Source organism: Thermobia domestica, chromosome 6, assembly GCF_964235325.1.
Source record: "Thermobia domestica chromosome 6, izTheDome1.hap1.1, whole genome shotgun sequence".
Lineage (NCBI taxonomy): Eukaryota > Metazoa > Arthropoda > Insecta > Zygentoma > Lepismatidae > Thermobia > Thermobia domestica.
The window spans coordinates 203,999,119-204,014,653 of record NC_137459.1 but is presented as its reverse complement, the minus strand read 5'-3'; the positions used below and the strand labels follow the sequence as shown (position 1 = coordinate 204,014,653).

The window sequence follows — 15,535 nt, the reverse complement described above, 5'->3', positions numbered from 1 at the left end:
GAAATACGAAAGTAATTTTGAAGTATATAAAAGTTTAATTTTACAGTGATTAAAAAAAATCAAAAAGTATTTCAAAATATTCTCGACTAAAAGTAAGAATTATAAACCTTATTTGTTATGGTAAGAAAACAAATATATAAATAAAATACGAGAATGAGGCTCACACACAAGCATTTGCTTATGTGAGCCATTTTCTATCTTTTCTTTATTATTTGCATAATAAATACAAAATAATTTCGCAATATCGAAACAAGTACATTAAATTAATCTGCCCGACACCGGAAGATAGACATGACTTCTGGAAGTCAGAAGTCCTGTCATCTCTGGAACGCCGAATGCGTTAAGCACTATTAATAAAGAGAATCTAGGAATTCCGATTTCCTTTAGAGATGTAGTAGTACATAAAATACAAGTAGGAAATTTGATTTGGCAATTTCCATAAACATTTATAACTTTTTGTTATTTCATTGTACTTCATTATTTTTTGTATATTGTTATTTTAATTTAGTATGTTTAATTTTGTATGTATATGCTTTAATACTCTGGATGCAATTAATTTTCTTCTTTCTTTTAATAAATAAATAAATAGCAGGCACGTATATGGCGGAGAATACTCATAGAGATTCAGTAGATTCAGTCCTCCCTAGACGTGGTAAACTCCACAAATATTTTGGAAATTCCTCGTGGATATGTACGATAAGTAAATGTCTTCGGTATGGGATACCAAGGATCAGTTCCTGATAGGGCAATAGTTCAAATTATACGTTAAACAGTAGGTCTACGTTTTAGTGCTGAAAGCAAACGGACAAATGGATTACTCATATACCTTAGGAACGATGAAAATCGCTTGAATTTCAATGCATCATAAAAGTATTATCATGTTCCTATCTTACAAGTTAATAAATATTATAAATATACGAGAAATGAAGTTAGTTAACTTTTCACCATTACTTAGTTTTCGTATCCGTTTCTAATTACGCTGTTGAGCTCCTCGTGGCTAAGCGGTTAGCGTACGCGCCTTGAGCGTCTGAGACCCGGGTTCGATTCTCGGCTGCTGCCCATGTTGTTCGCGTTCTTTGTGCTGAGTAACGTGCTTAAATTAAGTTCAACATTGTGGATATAGGATTATGCAATGTCAAATTCGTTTTTGTTTCTCCTGTAATATTTGTACATCATGTTAGAATTTAAAGAATGCCTTCGAAACGAAAAATCACTAGTGGACCCAAAGCCGAAGGTTTTGCGGAGAGGGGAGGGAAATACGGTTTCATTACCACTGCCGATCGTTCTTATAAAACTCTGAAGGCGTACTGTAATCAAGAAACTTGGGTATAATTCTATATATATATATATATATATATATATATATATATATATATATATATATATATATATATATACAGCCGCGGATCCAGGATATGATCAAAGAAGGACCTAAACCATAGTTTGCCGCTTTATCCAGTGTAAAGAAAGTAGGATTGAAGCCCATTTTATCCGGTGTATACTTGAGCGTCAAAGGGAGCTATAGCCCCTATAGCCCTTCCCTTGGATCTGTTTCATATCCCTTTTACGTTTCATAAAGTAGTTTTTGAAATGTCTGGAACTTTTATTTCATTTCTTTCTCTATTCTTCTTAAGTAGATTAATTAATTTTGCAGTTTATATTCTCAAAATGGCTGACTGTCAGTAGTTGTTATTTCACAGTTACTATTACATTATTCTATGTCTGTGGCAAAAGTCTGTACATTGTTGTCTGGATGACACTTGTTTATCTGAGTCATAAAGTGGTAAGAAACCCAAATATATATATAGTTTCAGTTCGTTTCCTTTTACATTTAGCTTGTAATAATGCTGTAATCATAACAATAGCATTGCAATCATAACAATAATTGGAACGCATAGTGAAATTTGAACATGTATCGTCTGGTTGGTAGTCACACACATTACACATACTGTACACCAAACAATTGTAACTCCTGTCTGTTAGATACTTATCTAGTAATGTGACATAGGTGTTGCCACATCTCATACCTTTAACAGCCGCTACCATCAAAACAAGGCCCCGGATGTTAAAGCTCATATTAATTTTTCATCTTTTTACATCTAGCATCACACCCTGCTGAGCACGGGCCCAAATTCTAATATATAGTTTCAATAACGTAAATACATAATTTCAGTATTGCATGGCACTAAACGTGCTGTTAACATTTGAAAGTCCGTGCAATAAAACATTTTTCTTTTCTTTCTTTTTCTTTTTATTTTTCTTTTTTTTTTTTTTGTTTACAGATTGGGGCGTTTCAGGTAATACATATTTGTACCTACGAGGTTACATCTAAAGTAATATGTAAATAATACTCATTGCAAACAATTAGCAAACGGTATGTCAAGGGGTGCCCCATGGAGAACTCGTTTCTGAAGTTTGTAGTTTGTATCTCTGGAATATGTAAGTGAAGTTTCAAATTCAGCTATTGTATCTTCCACCTGAACATTGATGTGTGACGCTCTCGTCAGTCGATGGGGGAGAGACAGGCCATGAGCACCAATAAGGAACGGAGAACCTTTCCGCCTTCCGTCCTGCCGACTCATTCATGGCCAACGTCGGGAATAATAACCAAACCAGGCTCGGCATTATTTACCCATCTTGCCTGTCTGCAAACTTGCACATTTTCCGTCTTCTATATTTCGCGATTCAGATTACGTCCTGTGTTTCCAGGAGATATTTTTCAAATTAATGTAGAATTTATAGTGTAGATTATTTTTTGATAATGTGCTATTAGAATGTGTGCAAAAATAAAGCGAAAATATATATTATACTATTAAGTATTCCATGCTTTTCACCAAAAGATCTTTTGTTTACTCGTTTCACATACAGCCTGACCCAGACAAAGATCCCTATTTCTAGAGCGGGGGGTCACCAGTAGTCAAACTGCTCGAGTTGGTAGTGTTGATAGCATGGAAAAAGTGACTGGGTTTTTTTCGTGTGTTGTGTAGTGATAGAAAGTGCTTCGAGTCTTTTTGTGTGTACTTTCCCAAGATAGTCGCCAATATATATTGTTGAAAGAACATTTTCTAAGTAAAAACGATGCAATCGTAAAGGTACAGGTATTTAGCCTTGTGTCAGTACTCAGTAATTTCTTATTTGTAGGCAAATATATATGAAATATTCTTCTTTTCTGGTACTTCGTGCTTGGGCTCTAGTTGCAAGCTTGATGTGAAGCTGTGGTGATACTAGTAGGGCGAGAGTGTCGCGGGAAGACTAAAAAGGCTTTGCGAGACAGATTTGTTACACTCATGGGGCAGTAGAAGGGAAACAGGGAGTCACAAAGTTGATAGTGAACCAAGCAAGGAAAAGAGAGAGAAAACAACCAGATGATATTTATATCGGTAGAGTGAGTCTCTTTTCAAACGCTGCTCAGAACTTCAACATCTGGTTTGCATTCTACTACCGATGCATGCCAACTTTCTGCGACAAAAGAGCTTTCAAATTACATCTATTAAGTACAGTGAAGGAGCCCAAATCCATTGGTAGTTCTTTGCAATACATGATCACGTGTCAAAATCCAACGATTTATAGTTTTGGTAGTTACTAGTGGATTTTCGCTTGGATATTGAAATAGCATTTTTAAAATCTGTTTAATTTCTTTCATGTCACTTTCAACTTAAATATATATTTTTTCTCTCATATTGAGAATATTGTAAATTTTTTCCATGAAATATTGTACTCGTAAGATTCACTTCGTTCAGTATATTAGTTATTCATGTTGTAGTTTCGAACATGAAGTATATTTTCTTAAAGCACCGTGAAAATAGTCGGTGTCATTTATATCTTCATTTCCATAAAGTTAGGGTCATTAATAAGCTTTCTTCTTAATATAAAAAAGAAAAAAACGTTTATTTGAAATACAATTAAAATAATTGCTAACCATTACTACGACAACTGTTAATCGACGAGGAGTTTATTAACTCCAAAACTTGGAACAAGATGTTTCCTAAGTGAGTAGTTTTCAGACAAACCAAGAACCTAATTCCATCTTTTTATGTTCCGAGGTTTACCTTCATGCGAGTGTCATACATAGTTCGAAATAAATAAACGAAAACCATGTGTCGCAATGTAGGACATAAATTAGATTATTTTTATCACAAGTATTCATGTGTAGTGGGCACCGTAGTCTAGTGGTTATAGCGTTGGATTAACGTCCACGTGATCCCGGGTTCGATTGCCGGCCAGTGCTTCCCAATTTTCGGTATCCATGAGGCCGAACGTCATGAGGCAAACTGAGGAGTCACGTGAAAACAAGACGTGACGACCATTAGGTGTAGAAAGCTCCTGATGTGCCTGTTAAGTGAAGGCGTCGCTGACCACGTGCTTGCCGTTATAGGCTGGTCGTATTTCAGCTGGTCGCTAGCGGATGGCGCTGGAGCAGGCTTATGCCCGCAAACTGGGCTGTTACGCCAAGTGGTTTGTTTGTTTGAGTATTCATGTATATTGTTGATACTAGCCAAGGATCTAGGCCTATCTGTAAATTTGAATAAATTATATATATATATATATATATATATATATATATATATATATATATATATATATATATATATATATATATATATATATATATCAAAAGAAAATGAGTTCCTTTGATCACAAAGCACAGAAGAAGACATATGAAAGTGTTATTGGAAGGAGAGAGAGTTTTACATAAGTAGTTATTAGTACATACTGTTGAGTCAAATATCGCAAAAAGTTCCTGGTCAAATAGCTTCGAATCAACGGATATTATTGTTGCGTTTTAACAGCATATTATTGTGAATAAATTGTTACCTCGTTACTCGAGTATTAGCTCAGCACTCAGTAGAACTCACTATATCCAGTGAAATTTCAGCCTAGCTTTCTGCTTAAGGACGTTAGGAGAGGTAAATACAACGTTATGGAATGTTAATATTTCCTTCAATGCAGGTTAATGATATTTGGAGTTTTTCACGACCTATCCTCTTATTTCTTTGAATTTAATGGTATATGTTTGTTTCAGCATATATTTTTTTTACTGACATCTTTATTAGCAATGTCTTTTTCGAGCAAAATATCCAATGTATTTCAGGCAAAAATTTTCTTGTAGGTCTTATATTTCGAGAACTGCATATTGTGTATCCAAACCAAACTAACAATTTACTCAGTAGTATGTGCTTATTCCGTGGAAAAAAAAAAACTCGTTTTAGGAGCTCGTTCAAAAATTTGGTGGCCCCTGATCTACAAAATTCAATATGTTTTATTCAACCAAACATTTTCTTGTTATACAGTATATATATTTTTTTTTTTTATCTTGCTTGGGTACTTTAATTTAGAATTTCATTACAATTACCTAATGTCAATGTAGACGTAGAACTTGCTACATGTCTGTCTTGATTTAGAGTTACTTACTGTAGCCTTGCTACTTGCTCCTCTAACCTCGGTATTTACATTTTCCTAATAACTGGATATAGATCCGTATTTTGTGTTGCCTGTTAAATATGTTTAATACGCGTACGTTTAGTACGCTTAAATCTTACCTCATCCGTACATTTATCAAATATACTCTTAGCAACTTATTAGTCGTATGAGTGGATCCACTGTAGTTTAGCATGATCATCAGCAGCTACTGTACTACAACGGCGCATGAACAAAATATATAAGACATAGTCTTTTAAAGAGGTCTTCTTATAAAAAATTCAGTCAAAATTTCTAAGGAACGTTGTTTATTTCTTAGGAAGTTTAGTCTTAATTACAGGCATTTCAGATTCCACTGTTACAAACTAGTATAGGAAGTGGCTAATCCATGGGACATTAAACTAAAATAATAATTATACTTTTATTGAAACATATAATGCACAGTTCAATGCGTTCCAGAGATGTCAATTTCGTGTGAACTTAGTTTTACTCAGCGCTCACCACTCTCAGAAAAAAAAAATCCGCTCCCTTCAGTTCAAGATTTTGAATCTGAATGAAAATCCCCAACTAGCCTTCACTTCGTCATGTAAAATAAGACTAAATAAATAAAATAAATAAACTATTGAGATTGAAGTTGATTGAGTGCAAATTTCTAACTAGAAACATGGATTCCGCCGGTATTGTGAGGTATTGTATACTACCTGAAGGTAAAGTTAATATCCTTCATTCTCACGAAATTTTCTCTCTCTTACACTTATGCATTTTCTCGGTCTTTCACGTTAAATTTTATATCATATTGTAATATCAACATTTGCAAATGTTCATTTAAAAGTTGTTTCTTGCCTATCGAATCCGCAGTAAAAATCAGAAAGTTCACGCAAGCAAAACAGATGAAAACACGAGACAAAAATGCACCCACCTGGATACACACACAGCGCGTCCGAGACATGCAACGAAATGCTTTTCCGCAACAAATGAAGTGAAATCCTTCAGTTTAACGCCCCACGATTATGCCGTAGACTAAATGAGACGGATGATTAAGGGAAATGAATGATAATGGAATAATTGGTGGAATGATAACGTGGGGGAAACGGGAGTACCTGAGAAAACCTACGAACACGATGTTGTCCACCACAAACTTACTTGACCGGAGATCGAACCAGGGACTCCACGCATCAGAAGTTAGCGCTCTACCACTGAACCACCGTGCCCCATTTTCCGCAACAAATTTTAACCTCAGTGTTAATCAGAAAATACATATATGCATAACACCCATTGCTTCTTTGTCAAATCCAACTCCATTTTCCTCCAAATACTCAACAAGAACATTCATAATAACTGGCTAACTTCAAATATTTGGTGTCCATAAATGAAAAGAAGCTGCAATGGATAAAATAGCTAAACAGCTAAACGTCCTACTTTCTTTTACTCCTTACAGTAGCAGTAAATTTTGTACTGATTTCTTTTCCGGAAGTTTGGGGTTTGGATATCTTCACCCAATCAAGCCTAAAAATGTAGGCTTCAGTAATTCAAGGAACGTTATGGCTCGATGTCTTTTCACTGATTAGGGAGTAATAAACAAACTTGCAAAGCTGTGCTTGTTTTCTGATCTGAGTAAGTACATTCCCTTATAAGAAAAATGCAGAAAAGTGTCTGTCGACACGTTTTAGTAAAACGGAATGAAATATCTGGCTTTACGTCCCACAGTCAGGCCCCTTAGGTTAGAACAAACATTGATTAATGAAAGCGAACGTTTGTGAAAAAGTTAACTGTTGGAATGAGAATCTGAGAGGAAATTGGAGTATCCCAAAGAAACCCATGGAAATGATGTCCACCACAAAATCACTTTGCCTTGGATCAAACTAGAGACCTCTTGCACCAGAGGTGAATGCTTAACCGGTGAGGCTCTGTGAACTCTATATTTTTAGTAGCAATGAGTATTTTGATTCATAGCCATGCACTTTATGAAATGTTTTTGTTGCGTAGAAAATAAAGAAAAGTATTAATCAAGTAATCTTATCAAATATATTAAATTTTATTTCTTTGTTCGCAATATGAAAGTTTTATATTTTAAATAGCCTAACTGACAATGGTAAGTAAGTACTTTCTTCTATTAAAATATTTTGGATCAAGGGAGTTTTATATCCAAACAAGATATAATCTATTTACATGGAATATGTAAATTAGTTGTTTTGAAGCGAAATGAAAACCTTTGATTCTGTGATCTGGTATATGTGATCTCTAAACGAAACAACGACAACGAGATTAGATTTGTTCGTTAGTTCTACCTTTTAACTCCCTCCATCAACTGTCAACTCGGTATTCACTGGAAAGGTCATGGGGCTACTAAATGTTAAGGTCATTTTCTCGCACGGCCTTTTGTGGCTTCAAGGGAAAAATCAGTATGTCCCTTTCATAGTTGTAATTATCGTGTCACTGTTCTTATTTCTTTAGTTTGAAGAAATTCATAGTGCTCGGATGCCAATGCAAATGTTTCTATATTAATGTCAATCACAGCTGCGGAACGGAACGGTCATGCTGAAACTTTGCCCAAAACTCTTTTTTTTTTCTTCACCCTTTACTTAGTTGTTTTCTGCGAATATTTAGGACTGAACGAAACTGGAATTGATGTTTTATTGCAGGAAACTACAAACTGTCATGATGCTTACAATATATTTACCATGTATACTTACTCTTCTCTCTTCTAGCGTATCTTCTTTTGTTTCAACACACACACACACACACACACACACACACACACACACACACACACACACACACACATAGAGATAGTGAACAGTAAAAGTAAATGAACCTTCAATATTCTATGGTTATGCCAGTTAGGCCAAAGAAGACGGATATTAAACAAGGAACTATAAAGAGAGAATTGGTGGAATAGAGAGAGTAGGAGAAAACGAGGGGTCCCAGAAAAAATAATGCCACGATATTGTCCACCAGAAATTAGCATGACTTCAGGGACAGCGTGTTCCAAAAACGAGTGCTTTACCACAGATTCGTCGTCTCTGCTGTAAATATCAAATGTTCGGATTTGAATCATCGATTATCAGTGGCCTCGATTAGATATTTTCTTAACCAATGTTTCTCTGTATCATATAGAACTATATTCCATGCTACAGGATTACTTATATGTAGCTGAACGGCTAGTGCGCACGTCTTTATGATTGTGTTTCTGTGTTCAACTTCGATGGGGATACAGAAGTTTGATATTAAACTATAGTTGTCAGGCAATTGGGAAACTGCTTGAATTAAGTAGTAGCAAACTCCAGTCTATGGTTAAGTGTTACGTTCCACGGTTATGCCGGCTAGGCTAAAGAAAACGGTGATTATGAGAAATGAATGAAATGGTGGAATGAAGAAAGTGGGAGGAAACGGGAGAACCCCGAGAAAACTCACGAGCACGGTGTTTGTCCACTACAAAGTCCACACGGCGCGAGCTGAGATCGAACCAAGAACCGGAACCCAAGCACCGGAGGTGAACGCTCTACCATTGAGCCACCGCGCCCCCTAACAAACCAAATAGAATACTGAACCCATATAATCTGCTAATTTATCCATAGTTACAAATCACCTCCATAATTACAAGATATAGGATGTTTATGTTCTATAGTATAATGGAAATTGAAATTTCAACATGAAGTGAGCTAAGTTTATACTTAATTTAAATAAAGCGTGTTCGCTAACCACTCCTCTAACATAAACCGATCATCTAGAATAGCGTAACTCAATGAGTAGTAATAAATCTAGCAATACAGTTGTAGATATGGAGCTTCTGAGTTACCGTGGTTCCATATTCATGTCTGTGCCAATTTCACACAACGTATAGACATTTGTGACTGTAGTGATACATTTAGATATCTGAGTTTAGTTTGGAAACTGTGCCATGTGACGCATATATTTAACTTCATATTATCTTTATTTGATGTATTTGAAAAAAAATGAAATCTTTGAGTTTTACGTCCCACGGTTATGCCTTTGAGGCTAAAGGAGACGGTGATGATGAGTAATGAATGAAATGGTGGAATGAAGAAAGTGGGAGGAAACGGGAGAACCCCGAGGCAACCCACGCACACGGTGTTTGTCCACCACAAAGTTCACTTGGCGGGGGCTGGAATCGAACCAGAGACCCCCAATCACCAGAGGTGAACACTCTACCACTGAGCCACCGCGGCCCCTTGATGTATTTTGTATATGTGTGTAGGCTTAGTGGTGATACTGACGGATCAGTATCATGTACTTAATATCTTTGACATAATATAACTCTCTTTTTTCGTGTTGAGCTCCCTCGTGGCTAAGCGGTTAGCGTACGCGCCTTTGGCGTGGAAGACCCGGGTTCGATTCCCGGCGGGAGCTCATGTGGTTCGGATTCCACGTTAATCAGTAGGTCCACGTCTCATATAGCCTCGCTGCTGAACGGGACGCTAAACTAAAAATCAACTCAACTCTTTTTTCGTGTTATCATTTTATGTTATTTTTATATTTGTTCATGTGTTTGCATTCGATGCATTCGGAGACTTATTAACGATATAGTTATTTTTTATATATATACCTGCCATTTTATGTTACCGGAATATAAGGCTTAATGAGTTAAATATTTGTGCTAGAAACCCTAGGAGTGATGTGATTGTCGTCTGAATAACACCAAAACTTGTGTTGTTATAGAAATTTAGAAAATGATTATAAATATGATTTGTCCAATGTAAAATTAGTATATTTAAATTGAGAATCAGAAAGTAGCTAGTGTGGAAATTGCCCATACATTCATATAATGCTACTTGAATACAATTCAATATTACTGGTTTCTGACATATCAAATCAACTTGAAATAGAAGAAACACAATGACTGCTGTCGGTGCTAAACAATTATTGTACTTTACAGAGTTTCAGGGATGATTACATGTATCCACTTAGAAGGAGAGCATGTGAATTATTTTTACCGCCTTTAAATAGCTTGTAGAACGGTGGTTAAAGCTGAAGAAACTGTTCCACACTGTGCCGTAGACACTAAAGTTCAGGAGAGAGAGAGAGAGAGAGGGAGGAGAGAGGAAGAGAGCAGTGTCAAGGGCTAAACTGAAAGTGAGGTTTGATACCTCCGTCCTCTCTTGCTTCTCTAATTAAGTATAATGAGGGAGAGCAGCTGTAATTATGTTTGTTTCGTGGTGGGACAAGTTGGTTGCTAGTAACTGTGTTTTGGTATCTTCTTGCGCTTCCGCTAATCAGCCGTAGCTATCTTTACACGCTCCGTGAGACAGGTGTTTTAAAGCCGTGTATAATTTAACTAATGATTGAAAACAGTATGTACGGGTTAATTTTGAAAATTCCGGACAGCTATGTGATTAGTTTCTACAATACAAAAATAGTTTGATAAGAAATTTCAATTGTGCAATGACGTAATTGATTATATTGCACTAAATATGGGTTACTCACTATCAATCGGTAATAGGATCTCGAAGACATGAATCACTTTGTATTGCAGGACAGAAAGGGCACTAAACCATGACTTGGCCTATCAGCATGATACGCTTTGAGCAAAACGGACCATTTGGTTCCAGCGACGTGGTTGATCTTACAAAACAAAGAAATTACGCACAAATATATGAAATATATTGATGTATGATTAAGTGAATCAAATGTAAAACTTCTACTATATAAAATAGTTTGAACTACCAAAAGCTTGTAATGAGCGTAATCCGATATAGGCCCTATTTGTGATTTTAAAAGTATTTTCAACACATTGTGAGCAATATATATATATATATATATATATATATATATATATATATATATATATATATATATATACAGTATATCAATAGCACTAATAGAAAATGAATATATAAAATACATTTTACACGAATAGTGTAAATCGGATGATGCACATTTTTGCATCCAGATGATATTGTGTTGTGGATGCACTCGATTTACACGTTTTCCTTTTAGTTTAGAGCGACCCTAGTGATGAAGAAAATATTGTAACCGTTAAGAAAAATGAAATTTATAATTTCAACAGATCCACATATTTGATAGCCTCTACATCGCGAAAGATGTTTATGTCCGTCTGCCTGTACGCTGAGACGCACAGTGGGGGTATTTGATCAGTTTGGGCAGTTGAAGTCGGTTTCGTAAACAAAACAGTACCATCGAGCATAGTAAACATAGGGCATCGGGGAACATTGTGCAACTTCGTTCTTTTTACGAACAAACACTTTCTGTTCATCAAAAGTTGATCGTCGCGTCTGTTAGATGTACCCATTTATTATCAGAAAGCATTAGCAATTAAAATGAATATTCCTGTTTCGAATTGTACTTGTAAGTGGTTGCTATATAGAACCAACTAACTAGTAAGTGCGTACATTTTTCAAGTGTTTTGGCTGAGAAAAAATGTAGGTTTAGGTGTATAATAAACACTAGAACAATATTTTATTCTAATATTTCAAAAATCCAGTTTAATTATTAAGACTACGATATCTTCTTTTTATCAGTGAACCAAGTATTTTTTTTTTTTTTAGGTTACATTATTTTTAAGGAGGAAGCCGCACATTCGCGCGATTTTGGGAATGAAATTCTACATGTAATGTAAGATTTAAAGTTAATGAACTTAAAGGAAATCGTAGGCTTTTAGTTAGGGGGCTGCTGTTTGTACTTTAGCTATCTTAGATTCATGACTTTAACATTATTGTATTCAAAATAAATACAGTCTTCGAAAGATATTACACATATTTCTTCAATGCAATATTCAGGAAAATCTTTTCCAGTGACCTAGTTGCACGCCCATAGTAGAGTGCAGAGTACAGATGCCTCTACAGAATGAACCTTAGAATGTAATACACGTTCTTATCTCGAGCCATTTTTCGAATTATTGTATGGGTAATGGGTGTGAAGATACCCTGCACGTACTTAATTAATTAACCTTACGTTAGATTCTTGATTAATACATCAAAGTATTAAGAATAAAAATGCTTTCGAATAATAATAGGACATACATGCGTCATGACACGTAAATTCTGGTTAGATCCGGGAAACTTTCTCAAAATTGTTAGTGAAAAAGACATTTTTAAAAAAATCTATGAGCCCCCAGCGGGGCTACAGGATCGGATGTCTCCACAAAAAGTGCTCCATATGGGTCTAGGAAAATTCGGTGTAGGAAAATTTGGTGCACAGAAAATTCGGTGTACGGAAAACTCGGTGTGGGGAAATTTAGGTGTAAGGTAGATTTGGTGTAATACATATTGAATATTACCACTTATGATAACTTACGACACTTCATATTGTGAAAACGAAAACCATAAAATGTAACGAATAAAATGTTATTACCTATTTCAAGAAAAGCAAATTCATTTTTTTGCCGTGAGTTCAATACATCTTGTATGTCTTTTGCGGAGTATTACTATAAATTACTTTTCATCACACAATGAAGCTGACACTTTTTGTCAGAAATAAAACAATTACAACTCTAAGTTCAGAGAATAGTTATAGAAATAACTAAAAACACATTTCACATAGTACATCATAGAACATATGCAGGGTGATTAAAAAAAAACGGATTTCATTTGGGTCTAGAATTTCTAACTGAAGTCCGATTTTCATGCGGTTTGTGGCAAATGATCAAGGAAAGATGGGAAATTTATGGAACTATACTTACTAGTTTAAATTCATTTGGGGTAATATCGGCCACGCCTCTAGAAAAACAGCAAATATTCGCCAGTGTACCTTACAATTGAAATTAGGTGAGGTGCGGTGTGGAAATTTGAGTTTCTTCGTTAAATGGCATCTTTGCCAAGATCAATAAGAAACAGGAAACTGGGCCGTTGTATTGAGACTTATGTTGTGCTACTGTATCAATATGATCAGGACACAATTACAATAATGTACTCTTTGGAGCAACGTGATTTATCGTTAAAAAGTTTTTGGAGAACGGACTCTGTTGTTGCTACGCAAAGGGCGTTTACACTCAACTTTGCCTCACGTTCTGCCCCAGATTTGAACATAATATGGTCGTTAGTGAATTAATTACAAGAAACAGTATCGCTTCTGATTGAGACAGGGAAGCATCGAATCCCGCTGGCGGATGTGGAAGATGTCAGTTACCAACTCTTTAAGTCTCCCAAGAAATCTCTCTGTCGTTTGTAGCGAGAAACCGGCTATAGCTATTCAACATGTGAATTATGTGTGTTACCACTTACACTTAATTTGTATTCTTCAATTTCGCTTCAAATGTCCAATATATCATTCGAACTGTAAGGTACACTGGCGAATATTTGCTGTTTTTCTTGCGGCCTGCTCGATATTACCCCGAATGAATTTAAACCAGTAAATATAGTCCCACAAATCTACCATCCTTCCTTGATCATTTGCAACAAACCGCATGAAAATCGGACATAAGTTAGAAATTCTAGAGCCAAATGAAATCCCTGAGTTTTAAAAGAATCATCCTGTATATGCATATGTAAGATGCAAAAATATATTGAACAGAAAAGTCTTAGTGGAACGGGCAATATAAATCAGGATGGTTTTATCAGATAATGGTTGTATAAATAGTTGACCTTTCCTCCAATCAGACAAGTTTGTTTACCTTAAGTTAAGGTAAACGAGTACTGCAACCCTATTGGCTCTTTATTGACGTCTTCTCCAATCAGGCAGGCTAGATACTTTAGTTGAGACTATTATGTTTACACCTTTGATTAACATAAATAAACTATGTCGTTTCGTTTTTGAAGGCTTTAGATTTGAATATCTATTTATAAAATAGACATAAAATCGTTAGAACATTTTTGGAAAGTCTGCAATTTTCAACTTCAACACGTCCAGTAGACTACATTTACTTTTGGAAGTAGAAAATTCTAGGAGACACTCTCTAAAACAGCATAAAACTTAAGTTTTAAGATAAATGTCAATTGGTGGCGATGGTCGCTTCGCTAAATCATACGAACGGACATCGAAAAAGAAATTTCTCGTCATGTAAGGGCCATGAAATGTTAAAATCCGTCGAAATCTAGAATTCAAATTATTTCAGGAACACATTTTTTTTTAATTCGTTATAGTAGACAGTAAAATTACGTTCCATACAAAGCTTGAAATTAAAACTAATACTCTTCTTTATCTTCAAACTTATGTTTCTAATGGATTCTACGGTCTACTACAACAAATCTTTCTTTATTTCTACACCTAGCATTCCCCACACCGAATTTTCCGTGCACCGAATTTTCTTACACCAAGTTTTCCTAAACCAAATTTTCCTGCTCCCGCTCCATATGCAAAAGAATGTCCCACCATTATGTTTGTCATGTTTCGCAAGGTGATGAAAACAAGAGTTGGTGGTTTTCATATGTGAATTGTAACCTGGAATCAGTGTTGTAAAGGGTCAAAATAATAATAATAATAATAATAATAATAATAATAATAATAATAATAATAATAATAATAATAATAATAATAATAATAATAATAATAAACTGAATTTCTTAAAACAAACAATAAAACGGTTTTTCCAAGGCCAGGAAAAAGGGAAAATTTGAGAAAAAAAGAAACATTTTTCTTTTCTTTCTTTTGAAATTCCTTTAGCAATTCTTTGTTACACAGTCGTCGTAAAAGTGAAGTTGAGTAGCTAATTTTGTACGATATTCCGTTTATGTTGTATACAGTTGCGTTCGCACACTTTTTGCTGCTAAGGACGGAATTCATTTTGAACCTCCATCTCCCTTCGAACATACATAAAAGCAAACAAAACATACAGCCCTCCCCACTGGTCTAGTGCCTAAGTCCCGCGTTTCGTTACCGGTGGGAGAACAATAAATAAATAAATAAATAACAATAAAATAATCTTATAATGATTCACGTTCATTAATCATCGGTCTCCTTTATTCTACAGGGCATAACCGTGAGACGTAGCAAACATGCACAAATATATATATATTTTTTCTGGAAGCAAACATATTCATTAACTGAGGGTTTAATCGTTTAAAGTTAGGGCCTAATTATTTTCTTTCCACTTTATTTTTTTTTTTTTTTATTAATTTTCTGGGCTATGGAACTCGAAGGTTCAATGCCACATTTACAGAAACTCTCAATTGACTTACGTTCTTTGCCAACTGAATCCAGT

At 35.2% G+C, this 15,535-nt stretch overlaps 1 protein-coding gene across 23 annotated transcripts in view; it reads left to right on the top strand.

Annotated features, from left to right (window-relative positions):
• FoxP (forkhead box transcription factor P) overlaps positions 1–15,535 on the top strand; it is a 1,320,908-nt gene that overhangs the window by 574,334 nt on the left and 731,039 nt on the right. For 2 of the 23 annotated variants that reach the window (XM_081762618.1, XM_081762612.1), the window contains exon 1: positions 2,917–3,092. The exons of 19 other annotated variants lie outside the window; for them this stretch is intronic. The gene's annotated coding sequence lies outside the window, so the exon portion shown is untranslated. Of the gene's footprint in view, positions 1–2,916; positions 3,099–15,535 lie in introns of those variants that run through there. 2 more of the 23 variants (XM_081762620.1, XM_081762613.1) reach the window with 1 other exon arrangement.